The following is a 26,811-nucleotide window of genomic DNA, read 5'->3' as shown; positions in this document are numbered from 1 at the left end:
CACACAAGAGGACTTCATTATCACTTGGTTTTAGTCTGTTAGCTTTGTTGGTAAGTGTAAAGCCTTTTGTCAAACTGATTTGAAAAGTGATTTACAAATAAAGTTGTCCGAAATACCTTCTCTGTCTTGGTTGATTTGTTTTGTGACAGTTCACCTAAATAGTATGTTTCCAAACTACTTGTGAACATAGGACAGACGTTACTGACTAACTGTATTTCACTGCATTTTTGACATGTAGACATGTTTACAGAAGTATGTTATTCTCAGCATTGTCCATTGTGCTCATATTCAGGATTGTAATAATAATTCAAAACCAATCTCAACAAACTTGTTTCTTAAGTTTAATACAGTGCTTTATCGCTTGGTACGTTTTTACGTTACAATAGTGGATAGGATCCTGACACTGGAAGACCAAAACAGGTTGTTTTTATTCCAAATAACACACCATTTAGGATTACGGGCTTATGGGCTGGTTTATGGGTTGGCTTATGGCCTTGAAGATGTGAAGGAGTTCACCTTTACACTTCAAGTATCATAGAAAAAGATTTGCTCAATTGGATACCAAAATAGTCAGAAGCTATTTCCATAATTACTTGTCCTAAACAAACATCCTGAATAATGTTGCTGATGACCAGTGCAATGCACACTGATCTTAATCCATTGTAGAGTACGGACACACATTCTCTGTATTTACATTCGCAAGTCGAGGGTCATGAGACTGAATGGTTGTAAAACAAAGGGGTTAATTGTCCTATTTACCAGATGATAGCCTGATAACAGGGCAGTTTACACATTTATCTCCTACCTCACTGGGATGTTCTCATACAAACTGTATTTTATCCTCCAAGTTAGTTTAGATTTGATCTCATTAGACTATTGCATAGCCTGCTGTGTGTCTATAATATAAAGTTAGATAAAGTTCCACTTTGTTTGGGTTAAATGAACGTCTTCAGAGGTTCAATTTGAATCCAGGAGAGAAGTTACTAACAAAGAAGTGGAAACCATGAAAGTTTTCACATTTGAGTCAAGTTCCTCTAAGAATACAAAATGTCACCTTAATCAACTGTCTATGGCTGGCTGCCATATTAGACACACACATAAGAAAAGCGCATGCTGTGGCGTCAATATAAGTTGAGTGCACAAAAACCACTGGTAAATTATTTTCTAGGTTGTAATTCTAAGTTTTTAAATAGAAAATGAGACACATGCAATAGAGAATATTATTACTGAATTATTTACAATTTTGCAATTCCAATCCCAAATCTAACAAATGCAAAGAGTATTATTAATTTGCATGAAATGCTTGTGTAGTAACTAATTCTATATTATTATTTTGAAGAAAATCTAATTATTAGAAGGAGGTGTTGTATGCCAGAGATAAGGTTTTTATCACAGTGTTACATGTTTGTCCAGACAAAATAAACCTGAGAAACATACACCTCTCATTAAATGATCTCCATTACATATGCAGAGTGGACATTATGACAGACAAAAGATTTCCTTTATATGTAAAATCTGAGTTCTCATTAACATGGAGCTGTTTGTTTCCTCCAGATCCCCCATTGGCCAACCATACTTGATTGTGGGCGGAGACTTGACTAAGAAGACATCATATAGCTCCAGAGAGACTCAACCAGAGAGACTACAGAGAGAGACTGAACCAGAGACAGCAGTTCCCAGAGAGAGGATCAACCAGAAAGAGCAGTGACCACAGCAGAAATAAGCTTCTAGAGACTAGATCCAAGACAGGATCCAGAGAGACTAGACAGAGAACAAAGAGAGACCAGAGTTATGGAGACACATCACTGTGACACCTGTGGGAAGAGCCTTTCCTCATCCAGTAGCCTCAAGACCCACATGATGATCCACACTGGAGAGAAGCCCTACAGCTGTGACCTCTGTGGTAAAACCTTTAGCCAGGCTGGCAACTTAAGAGGTCACCGCAGGATCCACACTGATGAGAAACCCTACAGCTGTGACCTCTGTGGTAAAACCTTTAGCCGTGCTGGAAATCTCAACATTCACTGCAGGATCCACACTGGGGAAAAGCCTCACACCTGTGAATGCTGTGATAAAGCCTTCTCTAACAAGGGTGATTTGAAGAAACACAGCAGGATCCACACAGGAGAGAGGCCCTACAGATGTAACTTCTGTGGGAAAACCTTTAACCGGGCTGATACTCTCAACATTCACTGCAGGATCCACACTGGGGAAAAGCCCCACTTCTGTGAATGCTGTGATAAAGCCTTCTCTAACAAGAGTGATTTGAAGAAACACAGCAGGATCCACACAAGAGGACTTCATTATCACTTGGTTTTAGTCTGTTAGCTTTGTTGGTAAGTGTAAAGCCTTTTGTCAAACTGATTTGAAAAGTGATTTACAAATAAAGTTGTCCGAAATACCTTCTCTGTCTTGGTTGATTTGTTTTGTGACAGTTCACCTAAATAGTATGTTTCCAAACTACTTGTGAACATAGGACAGACGTTACTGACTAACTGTATTTCACTGCATTTTTGACATGTAGACATGTTTACAGAAGTATGTTATTCTCAGCATTGTCCATTGTGCTCATATTCAGGATTGTAATAATAATTCAAAACCAATCTCAACAAACTTGTTTCTTAAGTTTAATACTGTGCTTTATCGCTTGGTACGTTTTTACGTTACAATAGTGGATAGGATCCTGACACTGGAAGACCAAAACAGGTTGTTTTTATTCCAAATAACACACCATTTAGGATTACGGGCTTATGGGCTGGTTTATGGGTTGGCTTATGGCCTTGAAGATGTGAAGGAGTTCACCTTTACACTTCAAGTATCATAGAAAAAGATTTGCTCAATTGGATACCAAAATAGTCAGAAGCTATTTCCATAATTACTTGTCCTAAACAAACATCCTGAATAATGTTGCTGATGACCAGTGCAATGCACACTGATCTTAATCCATTGTAGAGTACGGACACACATTCTCTGTATTTACATTCGCAAGTCGAGGGTCATGAGACTGAATGGTTGTAAAACAAAGGGGTTAATTGTCCTATTTACCAGATGATAGCCTGATAACAGGGCAGTTTACACATTTATCTCCTACCTCACTGGGATGTTCTCATACAAACTGTATTTTATCCTCCAAGTTAGTTTAGATTTGATCTCATTAGACTATTGCATAGCCTGCTGTGTGTCTATAATATAAAGTTAGATAAAGTTCCACTTTGTTTGGGTTAAATGAACGTCTTCAGAGGTTCAATTTGAATCCAGGAGAGAAGTTACTAACAAAGAAGTGGAAACCATGAAAGTTTTCACATTTGAGTCAAGTTCCTCTAAGAATACAAAATGTCACCTTAATCAACTGTCTATGGCTGGCTGCCATATTAGACACACACATAAGAAAAGCGCATGCTGTGGCGTCAATATAAGTTGAGTGCACAAAAACCACTGGTAAATTATTTTCTAGGTTGTAATTCTAAGTTTTTAAATAGAAAATGAGACACATGCAATAGAGAATATTATTACTGAATTATTTACAATTTTGCAATTCCAATCCCAAATCTAACAAATGCAAAGAGTATTATTAATTTGCATGAAATGCTTGTGTAGTAACTAATTCTATATTATTATTTTGAAGAAAATCTAATTATTAGAAGGAGGTGTTGTATGCCAGAGATAAGGTTTTTATCACAGTGTTACATGTTTGTCCAGACAAAATAAACCTGAGAAACATACACCTCTCATTAAATGATCTCCATTACATATGCAGAGTGGACATTATGACAGACAAAAGATTTCCTTTATATGTAAAATCTGAGTTCTCATTAACATGGAGCTGTTTGTTTCCTCCAGATCCCCCATTGGCCAACCATACTTGATTGTGGGCGGAGACTTGACTAAGAAGACATCATATAGCTCCAGAGAGACTCAACCAGAGAGACTACAGAGAGAGACTGAACCAGAGACAGCAGTTCCCAGAGAGAGGATCAACCAGAAAGAGCAGTGACCACAGCAGAAATAAGCTTCTAGAGACTAGATCCAAGACAGGATCCAGAGAGACTAGACAGAGAACAAAGAGAGACCAGAGTTATGGAGACACATCACTGTGACACCTGTGGGAAGAGCCTTTCCTCATCCAGTAGCCTCAAGACCCACATGATGATCCACACTGGAGAGAAGCCCTACAGCTGTGACCTCTGTGGTAAAACCTTTAGCCAGGCTGGCAACTTAAGAGGTCACCGCAGGATCCACACTGATGAGAAACCCTACAGCTGTGACCTCTGTGGTAAAAGCTTTAGCCAGGCTTGCCATTTCACTGTTCACCGCAGGATCCACACTGGAGAGAAGCCCTACAACTGCGACTTCTGTGGTAAAACCTTTAGCCGTGCTGGAAATCTCAACATTCACTGCAGGATCCACACTGGGGAAAAGCCCTACAGCTGTGAACTCTGTGGCAAAACCTTTAGCCGGGTTGATACTCTAAACAATCACTGCAGGATCCACACGGGAGAGAAGCCCTACAGCTGTGACCTCTGTGATAAAACCTTTAGCATGGCTGGTACTCTCAACAATCACCGCAGGATCCACAATGAAGAGAAGCCCTACAGCTGTGACCTCTGTGGTAAAACCTTTAGCCGGGCTGGTACTCTCAACATTCACTGCATGATCCACACTGGAGAGAAGCCCTACAACTGTGAATGCTGTGATAAAGCCTTCTCTACCTCAAGTGCTTTGAAGAAACACAGCAGAACCCACACTGGATAGAAGACCTTCAGCTGTGACTTCTGTGGTAAAACCTTTAGCTTGGCTGGTAATCTTAACATTCACCGCAGGATCCACACAGGAGAGTAGCCCCACAACTGTGAATACTGTGATGAAGTCTTCTCTACCTCAGGTGGGTTGAAGAAACACAGCAGGATCCACATAGGAGAAAAGCCCTACAGCTGTGACCACATTTAGTCATTTAGCAGGAGAGAATCCCTACAACTGCCGACACTGTGACTACTCAGGTAAAACAAATGGCAATCTGAAGAGTCATCTGCGTATCCACAATAGAAAACCCCAAAGCAGTGATGTCTAGGGCCAAGCTGTCCCAGCAGTCACCACCTGAGAGAACTTCTGTATGACCCACAGCTGGAAGAACTACTGACCTACCGGAACAGCACATGCAGTAACACCAGATCTACAGTCAAATATGACTTGGTGGTTCTGATGTAGAGGGTTACTGTGTCTCTCACCAAGTGATCATTTGCTAGGGTTTTTCAGACCATACTGAATATATTTCAAACAATACTAACTGATTATGTTGAATATGTCTATATTTACTCAGACTTTATTGAAGTCCTGTTGTTCTATGAACTTTCTGCTGTTCTTTCTACATACAAAGTACATGAAAAGTGATAAACCAATAAAGTTGTCTGGTACTCTCAACATTCACTGCAGGATCCACACTGGGGAAAAGCCCCACTTCTGTGAATGCTGTGATAAAGCCTTCTCTAACAAGAGTGATTTGAAGAAACACAGCAGGATCCACACAAGAGGACTTCATTATCACTTGGTTTTAGTCTGTTAGATTTGTTGGTAAGTGTAAAGCCTTTTGTCAAACAGATTTGAAAAGTGATTTACAAATAAAGTTGTCCGAAATACCTTCTCTGTCTTGGTTGATTTGTTTTGTGACAGTTCACCTAAATAGTATGTTTCCAAACTACTTGTGAACATAGGACAGACGTTACTGACTAACTGTATTTCACTGCATTTTTGACATGTAGACATGTTTACAGAAGTATGTTATTCTCAGCATTGTCCATTGTGCTCATATTCAGGATTGTAATAATAATTCAAAACCAATCTCAACAAACTTGTTTCTTAAGTTTAATACTGTGCTTTATCGCTTGGTACGTTTTTACGTTACAATAGTGGATAGGATCCTGACACTGGAAGACCAAAACAGGTTGTTTTTATTCCAAATAACACACCATTTAGGATTACGGGCTTATGGGCTGGTTTATGGGTTGGCTTATGGCCTTGAAGATGTGAAGGAGTTCACCTTTACACTTCAAGTATCATAGAAAAAGATTTGCTCAATTGGATACCAAAATAGTCAGAAGCTATTTCCATAATTACTTGTCCTAAACAAACATCCTGAATAATGTTGCTGATGACCAGTGCAATGCACACTGATCTTAATCCATTGTAGAGTACGGACACACATTCTCTGTATTTACATTCGCAAGTCGAGGGTCATGAGACTGAATGGTTGTAAAACAAAGGGGTTAATTGTCCTATTTACCAGATGATAGCCTGATAACAGGGCAGTTGACACATTTATCTCCTACCTCACTGGGATGTTCTCATACAAACTGTATTTTATCCTCCAAGTTAGTTTAGATTTGATCTCATTAGACTATTGCATAGCCTGCTGTGTGTCTATAATATAAAGTTAGATAAAGTTCCACTTTGTTTGGGTTAAATGAACGTCTTCAGAGGTTCAATTTGAATCCAGGAGAGAAGTTACTAACAAAGAAGTGGAAACCATGAAAGTTTTCACATTTGAGTCAAGTTCCTCTAAGAATACAAAATGTCACCTTAATCAACTGTCTATGGCTGGCTGCCATATTAGACACACACATAAGAAAAGCGCATGCTGTGGCGTCAATATAAGTTGAGTGCACAAAAACCACTGGTAAATTATTTTCTAGGTTGTAATTCTAAGTTTTTAAATAGAAAATGAGACACATGCAATAGAGAATATTATTACTGAATTATTTACAATTTTGCAATTCCAATCCCAAATCTAACAAATGCAAAGAGTATTATTAATTTGCATGAAATGCTTGTGTAGTAACTAATTCTATATTATTATTTTGAAGAAAATCTAATTATTAGAAGGAGGTGTTGTATGCCAGAGATAAGGTTTTTATCACAGTGTTACATGTTTGTCCAGACAAAATAAACCTGAGAAACATACACCTCTCATTAAATGATCTCCATTACATATGCAGAGTGGACATTATGACAGACAAAAGATTTCCTTTATATGTAAAATCTGAGTTCTCATTAACATGGAGCTGTTTGTTTCCTCCAGATCCCCCATTGGCCAACCATACTTGATTGTGGGCGGAGACTTGACTAAGAAGACATCATATAGCTCCAGAGAGACTCAACCAGAGAGACTACAGAGAGAGACTGAACCAGAGACAGCAGTTCCCAGAGAGAGGATCAACCAGAAAGAGCAGTGACCACAGCAGAAATAAGCTTCTAGAGACTAGATCCAAGACAGGATCCAGAGAGACTAGACAGAGAACAAAGAGAGACCAGAGTTATGGAGACACATCACTGTGACACCTGTGGGAAGAGCCTTTCCTCATCCAGTAGCCTCAAGACCCACATGATGATCCACACTGGAGAGAAGCCCTACAGCTGTGACCTCTGTGGTAAAACCTTTAGCCAGGCTGGCAACTTAAGAGGTCACCGCAGGATCCACACTGATGAGAAACCCTACAGCTGTGACCTCTGTGGTAAAAGCTTTAGCCAGGCTTGCCATTTCACTGTTCACCGCAGGATCCACACTGGAGAGAAGCCCTACAACTGCGACTTCTGTGGTAAAACCTTTAGCCGTGCTGGAAATCTCAACATTCACTGCAGGATCCACACTGGGGAAAAGCCCTACAGCTGTGAACTCTGTGGCAAAACCTTTAGCCGGGTTGATACTCTAAACAATCACTGCAGGATCCACACGGGAGAGAAGCCCTACAGCTGTGACCTCTGTGATAAAACCTTTAGCATGGCTGGTACTCTCAACAATCACCGCAGGATCCACAATGAAGAGAAGCCCTACAGCTGTGACCTCTGTGGTAAAACCTTTAGCCGGGCTGGTACTCTCAACATTCACTGCATGATCCACACTGGAGAGAAGCCCTACAACTGTGAATGCTGTGATAAAGCCTTCTCTACCTCAAGTGCTTTGAAGAAACACAGCAGAACCCACACTGGATAGAAGACCTTCAGCTGTGACTTCTGTGGTAAAACCTTTAGCTTGGCTGGTAATCTTAACATTCACCGCAGGATCCACACAGGAGAGTAGCCCCACAACTGTGAATACTGTGATGAAGTCTTCTCTACCTCAGGTGGGTTGAAGAAACACAGCAGGATCCACATAGGAGAAAAGCCCTACAGCTGTGACCACATTTAGTCATTTAGCAGGAGAGAATCCCTACAACTGCCGACACTGTGACTACTCAGGTAAAACAAATGGCAATCTGAAGAGTCATCTGCGTATCCACAATAGAAAACCCCAAAGCAGTGATGTCTAGGGCCAAGCTGTCCCAGCAGTCACCACCTGAGAGAACTTCTGTATGACCCACAGCTGGAAGAACTACTGACCTACCGGAACAGCACATGCAGTAACACCAGATCTACAGTCAAATATGACTTGGTGGTTCTGATGTAGAGGGTTACTGTGTCTCTCACCAAGTGATCATTTGCTAGGGTTTTTCAGACCATACTGAATATATTTCAAACAATACTAACTGATTATGTTGAATATGTCTATATTTACTCAGACTTTATTGAAGTCCTGTTGTTCTATGAACTTTCTGCTGTTCTTTCTACATACAAAGTACATGAAAAGTGATAAACCAATAAAGTTGTCTGGTACTCTCAACATTCACTGCAGGATCCACACTGGGGAAAAGCCCCACTTCTGTGAATGCTGTGATAAAGCCTTCTCTAACAAGAGTGATTTGAAGAAACACAGCAGGATCCACACAAGAGGACTTCATTATCACTTGGTTTTAGTCTGTTAGCTTTGTTGGTAAGTGTAAAGCCTTTTGTCAAACTGATTTGAAAAGTGATTTACAAATAAAGTTGTCCGAAATACCTTCTCTGTCTTGGTTGATTTGTTTTGTGACAGTTCACCTAAATAGTATGTTTCCAAACTACTTGTGAACATAGGACAGACGTTACTGACTAACTGTATTTCACTGCATTTTTGACATGTAGACATGTTTACAGAAGTATGTTATTCTCAGCATTGTCCATTGTGCTCATATTCAGGATTGTAATAATAATTCAAAACCAATCTCAACAAACTTGTTTCTTAAGTTTAATACTGTGCTTTATCGCTTGGTACGTTTTTACGTTACAATAGTGGATAGGATCCTGACACTGGAAGACCAAAACAGGTTGTTTTTATTCCAAATAACACACCATTTAGGATTACGGGCTTATGGGCTGGTTTATGGGTTGGCTTATGGCCTTGAAGATGTGAAGGAGTTCACCTTTACACTTCAAGTATCATAGAAAAAGATTTGCTCAATTGGATACCAAAATAGTCAGAAGCTATTTCCATAATTACTTGTCCTAAACAAACATCCTGAATAATGTTGCTGATGACCAGTGCAATGCACACTGATCTTAATCCATTGTAGAGTACGGACACACATTCTCTGTATTTACATTCGCAAGTCGAGGGTCATGAGACTGAATGGTTGTAAAACAAAGGGGTTAATTGTCCTATTTACCAGATGATAGCCTGATAACAGGGCAGTTTACACATTTATCTCCTACCTCACTGGGATGTTCTCATACAAACTGTATTTTATCCTCCAAGTTAGTTTAGATTTGATCTCATTAGACTATTGCATAGCCTGCTGTGTGTCTATAATATAAAGTTAGATAAAGTTCCACTTTGTTTGGGTTAAATGAACGTCTTCAGAGGTTCAATTTGAATCCAGGAGAGAAGTTACTAACAAAGAAGTGGAAACCATGAAAGTTTTCACATTTGAGTCAAGTTCCTCTAAGAATACAAAATGTCACCTTAATCAACTGTCTATGGCTGGCTGCCATATTAGACACACACATAAGAAAAGCGCATGCTGTGGCGTCAATATAAGTTGAGTGCACAAAAACCACTGGTAAATTATTTTCTAGGTTGTAATTCTAAGTTTTTAAATAGAAAATGAGACACATGCAATAGAGAATATTATTACTGAATTATTTACAATTTTGCAATTCCAATCCCAAATCTAACAAATGCAAAGAGTATTATTAATTTGCATGAAATGCTTGTGTAGTAACTAATTCTATATTATTATTTTGAAGAAAATCTAATTATTAGAAGGAGGTGTTGTATGCCAGAGATAAGGTTTTTATCACAGTGTTACATGTTTGTCCAGACAAAATAAACCTGAGAAACATACACCTCTCATTAAATGATCTCCATTACATATGCAGAGTGGACATTATGACAGACAAAAGATTTCCTTTATATGTAAAATCTGAGTTCTCATTAACATGGAGCTGTTTGTTTCCTCCAGATCCCCCATTGGCCAACCATACTTGATTGTGGGCGGAGACTTGACTAAGAAGACATCATATAGCTCCAGAGAGACTCAACCAGAGAGACTACAGAGAGAGACTGAACCAGAGACAGCAGTTCCCAGAGAGAGGATCAACCAGAAAGAGCAGTGACCACAGCAGAAATAAGCTTCTAGAGACTAGATCCAAGACAGGATCCAGAGAGACTAGACAGAGAACAAAGAGAGACCAGAGTTATGGAGACACATCACTGTGACACCTGTGGGAAGAGCCTTTCCTCATCCAGTAGCCTCAAGACCCACATGATGATCCACACTGGAGAGAAGCCCTACAGCTGTGACCTCTGTGGTAAAACCTTTAGCCAGGCTGGCAACTTAAGAGGTCACCGCAGGATCCACACTGATGAGAAACCCTACAGCTGTGACCTCTGTGGTAAAAGCTTTAGCCAGGCTTGCCATTTCACTGTTCACCGCAGGATCCACACTGGAGAGAAGCCCTACAACTGCGACTTCTGTGGTAAAACCTTTAGCCGTGCTGGAAATCTCAACATTCACTGCAGGATCCACACTGGGGAAAAGCCCTACAGCTGTGAACTCTGTGGCAAAACCTTTAGCCGGGTTGATACTCTAAACAATCACTGCAGGATCCACACGGGAGAGAAGCCCTACAGCTGTGACCTCTGTGATAAAACCTTTAGCATGGCTGGTACTCTCAACAATCACCGCAGGATCCACAATGAAGAGAAGCCCTACAGCTGTGACCTCTGTGGTAAAACCTTTAGCCGGGCTGGTACTCTCAACATTCACTGCATGATCCACACTGGAGAGAAGCCCTACAACTGTGAATGCTGTGATAAAGCCTTCTCTACCTCAAGTGCTTTGAAGAAACACAGCAGAACCCACACTGGATAGAAGACCTTCAGCTGTGACTTCTGTGGTAAAACCTTTAGCTTGGCTGGTAATCTTAACATTCACCGCAGGATCCACACAGGAGAGTAGCCCCACAACTGTGAATACTGTGATGAAGTCTTCTCTACCTCAGGTGGGTTGAAGAAACACAGCAGGATCCACATAGGAGAAAAGCCCTACAGCTGTGACCACATTTAGTCATTTAGCAGGAGAGAATCCCTACAACTGCCGACACTGTGACTACTCAGGTAAAACAAATGGCAATCTGAAGAGTCATCTGCGTATCCACAATAGAAAACCCCAAAGCAGTGATGTCTAGGGCCAAGCTGTCCCAGCAGTCACCACCTGAGAGAACTTCTGTATGACCCACAGCTGGAAGAACTACTGACCTACCGGAACAGCACATGCAGTAACACCAGATCTACAGTCAAATATGACTTGGTGGTTCTGATGTAGAGGGTTACTGTGTCTCTCACCAAGTGATCATTTGCTAGGGTTTTTCAGACCATACTGAATATATTTCAAACAATACTAACTGATTATGTTGAATATGTCTATATTTACTCAGACTTTATTGAAGTCCTGTTGTTCTATGAACTTTCTGCTGTTCTTTCTACATACAAAGTACATGAAAAGTGATAAACCAATAAAGTTGTCTGGTACTCTCAACATTCACTGCAGGATCCACACTGGGGAAAAGCCCCACTTCTGTGAATGCTGTGATAAAGCCTTCTCTAACAAGAGTGATTTGAAGAAACACAGCAGGATCCACACAAGAGGACTTCATTATCACTTGGTTTTAGTCTGTTAGCTTTGTTGGTAAGTGTAAAGCCTTTTGTCAAACTGATTTGAAAAGTGATTTACAAATAAAGTTGTCCGAAATACCTTCTCTGTCTTGGTTGATTTGTTTTGTGACAGTTCACCTAAATAGTATGTTTCCAAACTACTTGTGAACATAGGACAGACGTTACTGACTAACTGTATTTCACTGCATTTTTGACATGTAGACATGTTTACAGAAGTATGTTATTCTCAGCATTGTCCATTGTGCTCATATTCAGGATTGTAATAATAATTCAAAACCAATCTCAACAAACTTGTTTCTTAAGTTTAATACTGTGCTTTATCGCTTGGTACGTTTTTACGTTACAATAGTGGATAGGATCCTGACACTGGAAGACCAAAACAGGTTGTTTTTATTCCAAATAACACACCATTTAGGATTACGGGCTTATGGGCTGGTTTATGGGTTGGCTTATGGCCTTGAAGATGTGAAGGAGTTCACCTTTACACTTCAAGTATCATAGAAAAAGATTTGCTCAATTGGATACCAAAATAGTCAGAAGCTATTTCCATAATTACTTGTCCTAAACAAACATCCTGAATAATGTTGCTGATGACCAGTGCAATGCACACTGATCTTAATCCATTGTAGAGTACGGACACACATTCTCTGTATTTACATTCGCAAGTCGAGGGTCATGAGACTGAATGGTTGTAAAACAAAGGGGTTAATTGTCCTATTTACCAGATGATAGCCTGATAACAGGGCAGTTTACACATTTATCTCCTACCTCACTGGGATGTTCTCATACAAACTGTATTTTATCCTCCAAGTTAGTTTAGATTTGATCTCATTAGACTATTGCATAGCCTGCTGTGTGTCTATAATATAAAGTTAGATAAAGTTCCACTTTGTTTGGGTTAAATGAACGTCTTCAGAGGTTCAATTTGAATCCAGGAGAGAAGTTACTAACAAAGAAGTGGAAACCATGAAAGTTTTCACATTTGAGTCAAGTTCCTCTAAGAATACAAAATGTCACCTTAATCAACTGTCTATGGCTGGCTGCCATATTAGACACACACATAAGAAAAGCGCATGCTGTGGCGTCAATATAAGTTGAGTGCACAAAAACCACTGGTAAATTATTTTCTAGGTTGTAATTCTAAGTTTTTAAATAGAAAATGAGACACATGCAATAGAGAATATTATTACTGAATTATTTACAATTTTGCAATTCCAATCCCAAATCTAACAAATGCAAAGAGTATTATTAATTTGCATGAAATGCTTGTGTAGTAACTAATTCTATATTATTATTTTGAAGAAAATCTAATTATTAGAAGGAGGTGTTGTATGCCAGAGATAAGGTTTTTATCACAGTGTTACATGTTTGTCCAGACAAAATAAACCTGAGAAACATACACCTCTCATTAAATGATCTCCATTACATATGCAGAGTGGACATTATGACAGACAAAAGATTTCCTTTATATGTAAAATCTGAGTTCTCATTAACATGGAGCTGTTTGTTTCCTCCAGATCCCCCATTGGCCAACCATACTTGATTGTGGGCGGAGACTTGACTAAGAAGACATCATATAGCTCCAGAGAGACTCAACCAGAGAGACTACAGAGAGAGACTGAACCAGAGACAGCAGTTCCCAGAGAGAGGATCAACCAGAAAGAGCAGTGACCACAGCAGAAATAAGCTTCTAGAGACTAGATCCAAGACAGGATCCAGAGAGACTAGACAGAGAACAAAGAGAGACCAGAGTTATGGAGACACATCACTGTGACACCTGTGGGAAGAGCCTTTCCTCATCCAGTAGCCTCAAGACCCACATGATGATCCACACTGGAGAGAAGCCCTACAGCTGTGACCTCTGTGGTAAAACCTTTAGCCAGGCTGGCAACTTAAGAGGTCACCGCAGGATCCACACTGATGAGAAACCCTACAGCTGTGACCTCTGTGGTAAAAGCTTTAGCCAGGCTTGCCATTTCACTGTTCACCGCAGGATCCACACTGGAGAGAAGCCCTACAACTGCGACTTCTGTGGTAAAACCTTTAGCCGTGCTGGAAATCTCAACATTCACTGCAGGATCCACACTGGGGAAAAGCCTCACACCTGTGAATGCTGTGATAAAGCCTTCTCTAACAAGGGTGATTTGAAGAAACACAGCAGGATCCACACAGGAGAGAGGCCCTACAGATGTAACTTCTGTGGGAAAACCTTTAACCGGGCTGATACTCTCAACATTCACTGCAGGATCCACACTGGGGAAAAGCCCCACTTCTGTGAATGCTGTGATAAAGCCTTCTCTAACAAGAGTGATTTGAAGAAACACAGCAGGATCCACACAAGAGGACTTCATTATCACTTGGTTTTAGTCTGTTAGCTTTGTTGGTAAGTGTAAAGCCTTTTGTCAAACTGATTTGAAAAGTGATTTACAAATAAAGTTGTCCGAAATACCTTCTCTGTCTTGGTTGATTTGTTTTGTGACAGTTCACCTAAATAGTATGTTTCCAAACTACTTGTGAACATAGGACAGACGTTACTGACTAACTGTATTTCACTGCATTTTTGACATGTAGACATGTTTACAGAAGTATGTTATTCTCAGCATTGTCCATTGTGCTCATATTCAGGATTGTAATAATAATTCAAAACCAATCTCAACAAACTTGTTTCTTAAGTTTAATACTGTGCTTTATCGCTTGGTACGTTTTTACGTTACAATAGTGGATAGGATCCTGACACTGGAAGACCAAAACAGGTTGTTTTTATTCCAAATAACACACCATTTAGGATTACGGGCTTATGGGCTGGTTTATGGGTTGGCTTATGGCCTTGAAGATGTGAAGGAGTTCACCTTTACACTTCAAGTATCATAGAAAAAGATTTGCTCAATTGGATACCAAAATAGTCAGAAGCTATTTCCATAATTACTTGTCCTAAACAAACATCCTGAATAATGTTGCTGATGACCAGTGCAATGCACACTGATCTTAATCCATTGTAGAGTACGGACACACATTCTCTGTATTTACATTCGCAAGTCGAGGGTCATGAGACTGAATGGTTGTAAAACAAAGGGGTTAATTGTCCTATTTACCAGATGATAGCCTGATAACAGGGCAGTTTACACATTTATCTCCTACCTCACTGGGATGTTCTCATACAAACTGTATTTTATCCTCCAAGTTAGTTTAGATTTGATCTCATTAGACTATTGCATAGCCTGCTGTGTGTCTATAATATAAAGTTAGATAAAGTTCCACTTTGTTTGGGTTAAATGAACGTCTTCAGAGGTTCAATTTGAATCCAGGAGAGAAGTTACTAACAAAGAAGTGGAAACCATGAAAGTTTTCACATTTGAGTCAAGTTCCTCTAAGAATACAAAATGTCACCTTAATCAACTGTCTATGGCTGGCTGCCATATTAGACACACACATAAGAAAAGCGCATGCTGTGGCGTCAATATAAGTTGAGTGCACAAAAACCACTGGTAAATTATTTTCTAGGTTGTAATTCTAAGTTTTTAAATAGAAAATGAGACACATGCAATAGAGAATATTATTACTGAATTATTTACAATTTTGCAATTCCAATCCCAAATCTAACAAATGCAAAGAGTATTATTAATTTGCATGAAATGCTTGTGTAGTAACTAATTCTATATTATTATTTTGAAGAAAATCTAATTATTAGAAGGAGGTGTTGTATGCCAGAGATAAGGTTTTTATCACAGTGTTACATGTTTGTCCAGACAAAATAAACCTGAGAAACATACACCTCTCATTAAATGATCTCCATTACATATGCAGAGTGGACATTATGACAGACAAAAGATTTCCTTTATATGTAAAATCTGAGTTCTCATTAACATGGAGCTGTTTGTTTCCTCCAGATCCCCCATTGGCCAACCATACTTGATTGTGGGCGGAGACTTGACTAAGAAGACATCATATAGCTCCAGAGAGACTCAACCAGAGAGACTACAGAGAGAGACTGAACCAGAGACAGCAGTTCCCAGAGAGAGGATCAACCAGAAAGAGCAGTGACCACAGCAGAAATAAGCTTCTAGAGACTAGATCCAAGACAGGATCCAGAGAGACTAGACAGAGAACAAAGAGAGACCAGAGTTATGGAGACACATCACTGTGACACCTGTGGGAAGAGCCTTTCCTCATCCAGTAGCCTCAAGACCCACATGATGATCCACACTGGAGAGAAGCCCTACAGCTGTGACCTCTGTGGTAAAACCTTTAGCCAGGCTGGCAACTTAAGAGGTCACCGCAGGATCCACACTGATGAGAAACCCTACAGCTGTGACCTCTGTGGTAAAAGCTTTAGCCAGGCTTGCCATTTCACTGTTCACCGCAGGATCCACACTGGAGAGAAGCCCTACAACTGCGACTTCTGTGGTAAAACCTTTAGCCGTGCTGGAAATCTCAACATTCACTGCAGGATCCACACTGGGGAAAAGCCTCACACCTGTGAATGCTGTGATAAAGCCTTCTCTAACAAGGGTGATTTGAAGAAACACAGCAGGATCCACACAGGAGAGAGGCCCTACAGATGTAACTTCTGTGGGAAAACCTTTAACCGGGCTGATACTCTCAACATTCACTGCAGGATCCACACTGGGGAAAAGCCCCACTTCTGTGAATGCTGTGATAAAGCCTTCTCTAACAAGGGTGATTTGAAGAAACACAGCAGGATCCACACAAGAGGACTTCATTATCACTTGGTTTTAGTCTGTTAGCTTTGTTGGTAAGTGTAAAGCCTTTTGTCAAACTGATTTGAAAAGTGATTTACAAATAAAGTTGTCCGAAATACCTTCTCTGTCTTGGTTGATTTGTTTTGTGACAGTTCACCTAAATAGTATGTTTCCAAACTACTTGTGAACATAGGACAGACGTTACTGACTAACTGTATTTCACTGCATTTTTGACATGTAGACATGTTTACAGAAGTATGTTATTCTCAGCATTGTCCATTGTGCTCATATTCAGGATTGTAATAATAATTCAAAACCAATCTCAACAAACTTGTTTCTTAAGTTTAATACTGTGCTTTATCGCTTGGTACGTTTTTACGTTACAATAGTGGATAGGATCCTGACATTGGAAGACCAAAACAGGTTGTTTTTATTCCAAATAACACACCATTTAGGATTACGGGCTTATGGGCTGGTTTATGGGTTGGCTTATGGCCTTGAAGATGTGAAGTAGTTCACCTTTACACTTCAAGTATCATAGAAAAAGATTTGCTCAATTGGATACCAAAATAGTCAGAAGCTATTTCCATAATTACTTGTCCTAAACAAACATCCTGAATAATGTTGCTGATGACCAGTGCAATGCACACTGATCTTAATCCATTGTAGAGTACGGACACACATTCTCTGTATTTACATTCGCAAGTCAAGGGTCATGAGACTGAATGGTTGTAAAACAAAGGGGTTAATTGTCCTATTTACCAGATGATAGCCTGATAACAGGGCAGTTTACACATTTATCTCCTACCTCACTGGGATGTTCTCATACAAACTGTATTTTATCCTCCAAGTTAGTTTAGATTTGATCTCATTAGACTATTGCATAGCCTGCTGTGTGTCTATAATATAAAGTTAGATAAAGTTCCACTTTGTTTGGGTTAAATGAACGTCTTCAGAGGTTCAATTTGAATCCAGGAGAGAAGTTACTAACAAAGAAGTGGAAACCATGAAAGTTTTCACATTTGAGTCAAGTTCCTCTAAGAATACAAAATGTCACCTTAATCAACTGTCTATGGCTGGCTGCCATATTAGACACACACATAAGAAAAGCGCATGCTGTGGCGTCAATATAAGTTGAGTGCACAAAAACCACTGGTAAATTATTTTCTAGGTTGTAATTCTAAGTTTTTAAATAGAAAATGAGACACATGCAATAGAGAATATTATTACTGAATTATTTACAATTTTGCAATTCCAATCCCAAATCTAATAAATGCAAAGAGTATTATTAATTTGCATGAAATGCTTGTGTAGTAACTAATTCTATATTATTATTTTGAAGAAAATCTAATTATTAGAAGGAGGTGTTGTATGCCAGAGATAAGGTTTTTATCACAGTGTTACATGTTTGTCCAGACAAAATAAACCTGAGAAACATACACCTCTCATTAAATGATCTCCATTACATATGCAGAGTGGACATTATGACAGACAAAAGATTTCCTTTATATGTAAAATCTGAGTTCTCATTAACATGGAGCTGTTTGTTTCCTCCAGATCCCCCATTGGCCAACCATACTTGATTGTGGGCGGAGACTTGACTAAGAAGACATCATATAGCTCCAGAGAGACTCAACCAGAGAGACTACAGAGAGAGACTGAACCAGAGACAGCAGTTCCCAGAGAGAGGATCAACCAGAAAGAGCAGTAACCACAGCAGAAATAAGCTTCTAGAGACTAGATCCAAGACAGGATCCAGAGAGACTAGACAGAGAACAAAGAGAGACCAGAGTTATGGAGACACATCGCTGTGACACCTGTGGGAAGAGCCTTTCCTCATCCAGTAGCCTCAAGACCCACATGATGATCCACACTGGAGAGAAGCCCTACAGCTGTGACCTCTGTGGTAAAACCTTTAGCCAGGCTGGCAACTTAAGAGGTCACCGCAGGATCCACACTGATGAGAAACCCTACAGCTGTGACCTCTGTGGTAAAAGCTTTAGCAAGGCTTGCCATTTCACTGTTCACCGCAGGATCCACACTGGAGAGAAGCCCTACAACTGTGGCTTCTGTGGTAAAACCTTTAGCCGTGCTGGAAATCTCAACATTCACTGCAGGATCCACACTGGGGAAAAGCCTCACACCTGTGAATGCTGTGATAAAGCCTTCTCTAACAAGGGTGATTTGAAGAAACACAGCAGGATCCACACAGGAGAGAGGCCCTACAGATGTAACTTCTGTGGGAAAACCTTTAACCGGGCTGATACTCTCAACATTCACTGCAGGATCCACACTGGGGAAAAGCCCCACTTCTGTGAATGCTGTGATAAAGCCTTCTCTAACAAGAGTGATTTGAAGAAACACAGCAGGATCCACACAAGAGGACTTCATTATCACTTGGTTTTAGTCTGTTAGCTTTGTTGGTAAGTGTAAAGCCTTTTGTCAAACTGATTTGAAAAGTGATTTACAAATAAAGTTGTCCGAAATACCTTCTCTGTCTTGGTTGATTTGTTTTGTGACAGTTCACCTAAATAGTATGTTTCCAAACTACTTGTGAACATAGGACAGACGTTACTGACTAACTGTATTTCACTGCATTTTTGACATGTAGACATGTTTACAGAAGTATGTTATTCTCAGCATTGTCCATTGTGCTCATATTCAGGATTGTAATAATAATTCAAAACCAATCTCAACAAACTTGTTTCTTAAGTTTAATACTGTGCTTTATCGCTTGGTACGTTTTTACGTTACAATAGTGGATAGGATCCTGACATTGGAAGACCAAAACAGGTTGTTTTTATTCCAAATAACACACCATTTAGGATTACGGGCTTATGGGCTGGTTTATGGGTTGTCTTATGGCCTTGAAGATGTGAAGGAGTTCACCTTTACACTTCAAGTATCATAGAAAAAGATTTGCTCAATTGGATACCAAAATAGTCAGAAGCTATTTCCATAATTACTTGTCCTAAACAAACATCCTGAATAATGTTGCTGATGACCAGTGCAATGCACACTGATCTTAATCCATTGTAGAGTACGGACACACATTCTCTGTATTTACATTCGCAAGTCGAGGGTCATGAGACTGAATGGTTGTAAAACAAAGGGGTTAATTGCCCTATTTACCAGATGATAGCCTGATAACAGGGCAGTTTACACATTTATCTCCTACCTCACTGGGATGTTCTCATACAAACTGTATTTTATCCTCCAAGTTAGTTTAGATTTGATCTCATTAGACTATTGCATAGCCTGCTGTGTGTCTATAATATAAAGTTAGATAAAGTTCCACTTTGTTTGGGTTAAATGAACGTCTTCAGATGTTCAATTTGAATCCAGGAGAGAAGTTACTAACAAAGAAGTGGAAACCATGAAAGTTTTCATATTTGACTCAAGTTCCTCTAAGAATACAAAATGTCACCTTATTCAACTGTCTTTGGCTGGCTGCCATATTAGATACACACATAAGAAAAGCGCATGCTGTGGCTTCAATATAAGTTGAGTGCACAAAAACCACTGGTAAATTATTTTCTAGGTTGTAATTCTACGTTTTTAAATAGAAAATGAGACACATGCAATAGAGAATATTATTACTGAATTATTTAAAATTTTGCAATTCTAATCCCAAATCTAATAAATGCAAAGAGTATTATTAATTTGCATGAAATGCTTGTGTAGTAACTAATTCTATATTATTATTTTGAAGAAAATCTAATTATTAGAAGGAGGTGTTGTATGCCAGAGATAAGGTTTTTATCACAGTGTTACATGTTTCTCCAGACAAAATAAACCTGAGAAACATACACCTTTCATTAAATGATCATCATTACATATGCAAAGTGGGCATTATGATAGACAAAAGATTTCCTTTAGATGTAAAATCTGAGTTCTCATTAACATGGAGCTGTTTTCTCCAGATCCCCCATTGGCCAACCATACTTGATTTTGGGTGGAGACTAGACAGAGAAGACATCATATAGCTCCAGAGAGACTCAACCAGAGAGACTACAGAGAGACTCAACCAGAGACAACAGTTCCCAAAGAGAGGGTCAACAAGAAAGAGAAGTACCCACAGAGAAACAAGGTTCTAGAGACGAGATACAAGACAGGATCTAGGGAGACCAGACAGAGAACAAAGAGAGACCAGAGTTATGGAGACACATCCCTGTGACACCTGTGGGAAGAGCATTTCCTCATCCAGTAGCCTCAAGAAGCACATGATGATCCACACTGGAGAGAAGCCCTACAGCTGTGACCTCTGTGGTAAAACCTTTAGTCATGAAGTAAGCTTAAGAGGTCACCGCAGGATCCACACTGGAGAGAAGCCCTACAGCTGTGACCTCTGTGGTCAAACCTTTAGCCAGGCTAGTACTCTCAACATTCACTGCAGGATCCACACTGGGGAAAAACCTCACACCTGTGAATGCTGTGATAAAGCCTTCTCTACCAAGGGTGATTTGAAGATACACAGCAGGATCCACACAGGAGAGAAGCCCTACAGCTGTGACCTCTGTGGTAAAACCTTTAGCCGTGCTGGAACTCTCAACATTCACTGCAGGATCCACACAGGAGAGAAGCCCTACAGCTGTGACCTCTGTGGTAAAACCTTTAGCCAGGCCAGTACTCTCAACATTCACTGCATGATCCACACTGGAGAGAAGCCCTACAACTGTGAATGCTGTGATAAAGCCTTCTCTACCTCAAGTGCTTTGAAGAAACACAGCAGAACCCACACTGGAGAGAAGCCCTTCAGCTGTGACTTCTGTGGTAAAACCTTTAGCTTGGCTGCTAATCTTAACATTCACCGCAGGATCCACACAGGAGAGTAGCCCCACAACTGTGAATACTGTGATGAAGTCTTCTCTACCTCAGGTGCGTTGAAGAAACTTAGCAGGATCCACACAGGAGTGAAGCCCTACAGCTGCCCACACTGTGACTGTCCATGTAAAACAAATGGCAATCTGAAGAGTCACCTGCGTATCCACAATAGAAAAAACCCAAAGCAGTGATGTCTGGGGCCAAGCTGTCCCAGCAGTCACCACTTGAGAGAACTTCTGTATGACCCACAGCTGGAAGAACTACTGGCCTACACCTACTGGGACAGCACATGAAGTAACGCACCATGAAAATGTACAGTATTAGCATTTCCTGTTATATTAGACTTGGTGGTTCTGATGTAGAGGGTTACTCTGTCTCTCACCAAGTGATCATTTGTTAGGGTTTTTCAGACCATGCAGAATATATTTCAGGCAACACTGAGCGATTATGTTGAATCTGTCTATATTTACCCTGACTATATTGAAGACCTGTTGTCCTCTAGATGTTGATTTGGATAAAAGTGTCTGCTAAATGAATATTCATTGCTTCATGTCGATACTTCATTATCACTTGGTTTCAGTCTTTTAGCTTTGTTGGTAAATGTAAAGCCTTTTGTAAAACTGATTTGAAAAGTGATATACAAATAAAGTTGTCTGAAATACCTTTTCCATCTTGGTTGATTTGTTGTGTGACAGTTCACCTACATTGGGTGAAATGTGTTTCCAAACTACTTGTGAACATAGTACAGAAGTTACTGACAAACTGTATTTCTCTGCCTTTTTGACATGTGTACAGAAGTATATTATTCTCAGCATTGGATCTCTATTGTGCTCAGGAGTATGCGTAATATTCATGGTTTTTACTAATAATTCAAATTGTATCTCAACAAACTTGTTTCTTAAGTTTAATACTGTGCTTTATCACTTTGTACATTTATGTTACAATGGTGGATATGATCCTAACATTGGAAGGCCAAAAAAGGTTGTTTTCATTAACAATAACACACCATTTAGGCTTACTTAGATGGGCTTGTAGATGTGAAGGAATTCAACTATACACTTCAAGTATCATAGAAAAAGATTTGCTCGATTGGATACCAAAATAGTCAGAAACTATTTCAATAATTACTTCTCCTAAACAAACATCCTGAATAATGTTGCTGATGACCAGTCCAATGCACACTGATCTTCATCCATTGTAGAGTACAGACACACATTCTCTGTATTTACATTCGCAAGTCGAGGGTCATGAGACTGAATGGTTGTAAAACAAAGGGGTTAATTGTCATATTTACCAGATGATAGCCTGATAACAGGGCAGTTTACACATTTATCTCCTACCTCACTGGGATGTTCTCATACAAACTGTATTTTATCCTCCAAGTTAGTTTAGATTTGATCTCATTAGACTATTGCATAGCCTGCTGTGTGTCTATAATATAAAGTTAGATAAAGTTCCACTTTGTTTGGGTTAAATGAACGTCTTCAGATGTTCAATTTGCATCCGGGAGAGAAATTACTCTCAAAGAAGTGGAAACTATGAAAGTTTTCATATTTGAGTCAAGTTCTTCTAAGAATACAAAATGTCACCTTATTCAACTGTCTATGGCTGGCTGCCATATTAGACACACACATAAGAAAAGCAACTGCTGTGGTGTCAATATAAGTTGAGTGCACAAAAACCTTCAGTAAATTATTTTCTAGGTTGTAATTCTACGTTTTTAAATAGAAAATGAAACACATGCAATAGAGAATATTATTACTGAATTATTTAAAATTTTGCAATTCCAATCCGAAATCTAACAAATGCAAAGAGTATCATTAATTTGCATGAAATGCTTGTGTAGTAACTAATTCTATATTATTATTTTGAAGAAAATCTCATTATTAAAAGGAGGTGTTGTATGCCAGAGATAAGGTTTTTATCACAGTGTTACATGTTTCTCCAGACAAAATAAACCTGAGAAACATACACCTCTCATTAAATGATCACCATTACATATGCAGAGTGGACATTATGACAGACAAAAGATTTCCTTTATATGTAAAATCTGAGTTCTCATTAGCTTGGAGCTGTTTCCTCCAGATCCCTCATTGGCCAACCATACTTGATTGTGGGTGGAGACTAGACAGAGAAGACATCTTATGGCTCCAGAGAGTCAACCAGAAAGACTACAGAGAGAGACTCAACCAGAGACAGCAGTTCCCAGAGAGAGGATCAACCAGAAAGAGCAGTGACCACAGCAGAAATAAGCTTCTAGAGACTAGATCCAAGACAGGATCCAGAGAGACTAGACAGAGAACAAAGAGAGACCAGAGTTATGGAGACACATCACTGTGACACCTGTGGGAAGAGCCTTTCCTCATCCAGTAGCTTCAAGAACCACATGATGATACACACTGGAGAGAAGCCTTACAGCTGTGACCTCTGTGGTAAAACCTTTAGCCAGGCTGGCAACTTGAGAGGTCACCGCAGGATCCACACTGAGGAGAAACCCTACAGCTGTGACCTCTGTGGTAAAAGCTTTAGCCAGGCTGGCCATTTCACTGTTCACCGCAGGATCCACACTGGGGAGAAGCCCTACAACTGTGACCTCTGTGGTAAAGCCTTTAGTGAAGCTAGTACTCGCAACATTCACCGCAGGATCCACACTGGAGAGAAGCCCTACAGCTGTGACCTCTGTGGTAAAACCTTTAGCCGTGCTGGAACTCTCAACATTCACAGCAGGATCCACACTGGAGAAAAGCCCTACAGCTGTGACCTCTGTGGTCAAACCTTTAGCCAGGCTAGTACTCTCAACATTCACTGCAGGATCCACACTGGGGAAAAACCTCACACCTGTGAATGCTGTGATAAAGCCTTCTCTACCAAGGGTGATTTGAAGATACACAGCAGGATCCACACAGGAGAGAAGCCCTACAGCTGTGACCTCTGTGGTAAAACCTTTAGCCGTGCTGGAACTCTCAACATTCACTGCAGGATCCACACAGGAGAGAAGCCCTACAGCTGTGACCTCTGTGGTAAAACCTTTAGCCAGGCCAGTACTCTCAACATTCACTGCATGATCCACACTGGAGAGAAGCCCTACAACTGTGAATGCTGTGATAAAGCCTTCTCTACCTCAAGTGCTTTGAAGAAACACAGCAGAACCCACACTGGAGAGAAGCCCTTCAGCTGTGACTTCTGTGGTAAAACCTTTAGCTTGGCTGCTAATCTTAACATTCACCGCAGGATCCACACAGGAGAGTAGCCCCACAACTGTGAATACTGTGATGAAGTCTTCTCTACCTCAGGTGCGTTGAAGAAACTTAGCAGGATCCACACAGGAGTGAAGCCCTACAGCTGCCCACACTGTGACTGTCCATGTAAAACAAATGGCAATCTGAAGAGTCACCTGCGTATCCACAATAGAAAAAACCCAAAGCAGTGATGTCTGGGGCCAAGCTGTCCCAGCAGTCACCACTTGAGAGAACTTCTGTATGACCCACAGCTGGAAGAACTACTGGCCTACACCTACTGGGACAGCACATGAAGTAACGCACCATGAAAATGTACAGTATTAGCATTTCCTGTGATAGTAGACTTGGTGGTTCTGATGTAGAGGGTTACTCATTCTCTCACCAAGTGATCATTTGCTATGTTTTTTCAGACGATACAGAATATATTTCAGACAATACTGACTGATTATGTTGAATCTGTCTATATTTACTCAGATTATATTGAAGTCCTGTTGTCCTCTAGATGTTGATTTGGATAAAAGTGTCTGCTAAATGAATATTCATTGCTTCATGTCGATACTTCATTATCACTTGGTTTCAGTCTTTTAGCTTTGTTGGTAAATGTAAAGCCTTTTGTAAAACTGATTTGAAAAGTGATATACAAATAAAGTTGTCTGAAATACCTTTTCCATCTTGGTTGATTTGTTGTGTGACAGTTCACCTACATTGGGTGAAATGTGTTTCCAAACTACTTGTGAACATAGTACAGAAGTTACTGACAAACTGTATTTCTCTGCCTTTTTGACATGTGTACAGAAGTATATTATTCTCAGCATTGGATCTCTATTGTGCTCAGGAGTATGCGTAATATTCATGGTTTTTACTAATAATTCAAATTGTATCTCAACAAACTTGTTTCTTAAGTTTAATACTGTGCTTTATCACTTTGTACATTTATGTTACAATGGTGGATATGATCCTAACATTGGAAGGCCAAAAAAGGTTGTTTTCATTAACAATAACACACCATTTAGGCTTACTTAGATGGGCTTGTAGATGTGAAGGAATTCAACTATACACTTCAAGTATCATAGAAAAAGATTTGCTCGATTGGATACCAAAATAGTCAGAAACTATTTCAATAATTACTTCTCCTAAACAAACATCCTGAATAATGTTGCTGATGACCAGTCCAATGCACACTGATCTTCATCCATTGTAGAGTACAGACACACATTCTCTGTATTTACATTCGCAAGTCGAGGGTCATGAGACTGAATGGTTGTAAAACAAAGGGGTTAATTGTCATATTTACCAGATGATAGCCTGATAACAGGGCAGTTTACACATTTATCTCCTACCTCACTGGGATGTTCTCATACAAACTGTATTTTATCCTCCAAGTTAGTTTAGATTTGATCTCATTAGACTATTGCATAGCCTGCTGTGTGTCTATAATATAAAGTTAGATAAAGTTCCACTTTGTTTGGGTTAAATGAACGTCTTCAGATGTTCAATTTGCATCCGGGAGAGAAATTACTCTCAAAGAAGTGGAAACTATGAAAGTTTTCATATTTGAGTCAAGTTCTTCTAAGAATACAAAATGTCACCTTATTCAACTGTCTATGGCTGGCTGCCATATTAGACACACACATAAGAAAAGCAACTGCTGTGGTGTCAATATAAGTTGAGTGCACAAAAACCTTCAGTAAATTATTTTCTAGGTTGTAATTCTACGTTTTTAAATAGAAAATGAAACACATGCAATAGAGAATATTATTACTGAATTATTTAAAATTTTGCAATTCCAATCCGAAATCTAACAAATGCAAAGAGTATCATTAATTTGCATGAAATGCTTGTGTAGTAACTAATTCTATATTATTATTTTGAAGAAAATCTCATTATTAGAAGGAGGTGTTGTATGCCAGAGATAAGGTTTTTATCACAGTGTTACATGTTTCTCCAGACAAAATAAACCTGAGAAACATACACCTCTCATTAAATGATCACCATTACATATGCAGAGTGGACATTATGACAGACAAAA

General features: G+C 39.6%; 2 pseudogenes; both read left to right on the top strand.

Annotated features, from left to right (window-relative positions):
- The first annotated feature begins 1,812 nt into the window (after window positions 1–1,812).
- On the top strand, window positions 1,813–4,947 carry LOC136947641 (zinc finger protein 271-like; annotated as a pseudogene).
- Window positions 4,948–7,318: 2,371 nt separating this feature from the next.
- Window positions 7,319–25,227, top strand: LOC136947640 (zinc finger protein 208-like; annotated as a pseudogene).
- The last annotated feature ends 1,584 nt before the right edge of the window (window positions 25,228–26,811 follow it).

This window comes from Osmerus mordax, chromosome 8 (assembly GCF_038355195.1).
Source record: "Osmerus mordax isolate fOsmMor3 chromosome 8, fOsmMor3.pri, whole genome shotgun sequence".
Classification (NCBI taxonomy): domain Eukaryota; kingdom Metazoa; phylum Chordata; class Actinopteri; order Osmeriformes; family Osmeridae; genus Osmerus; species Osmerus mordax.
Note: the sequence above shows the minus strand (reverse complement) of the source record. Positions and strands in the feature narration are given on the sequence as shown.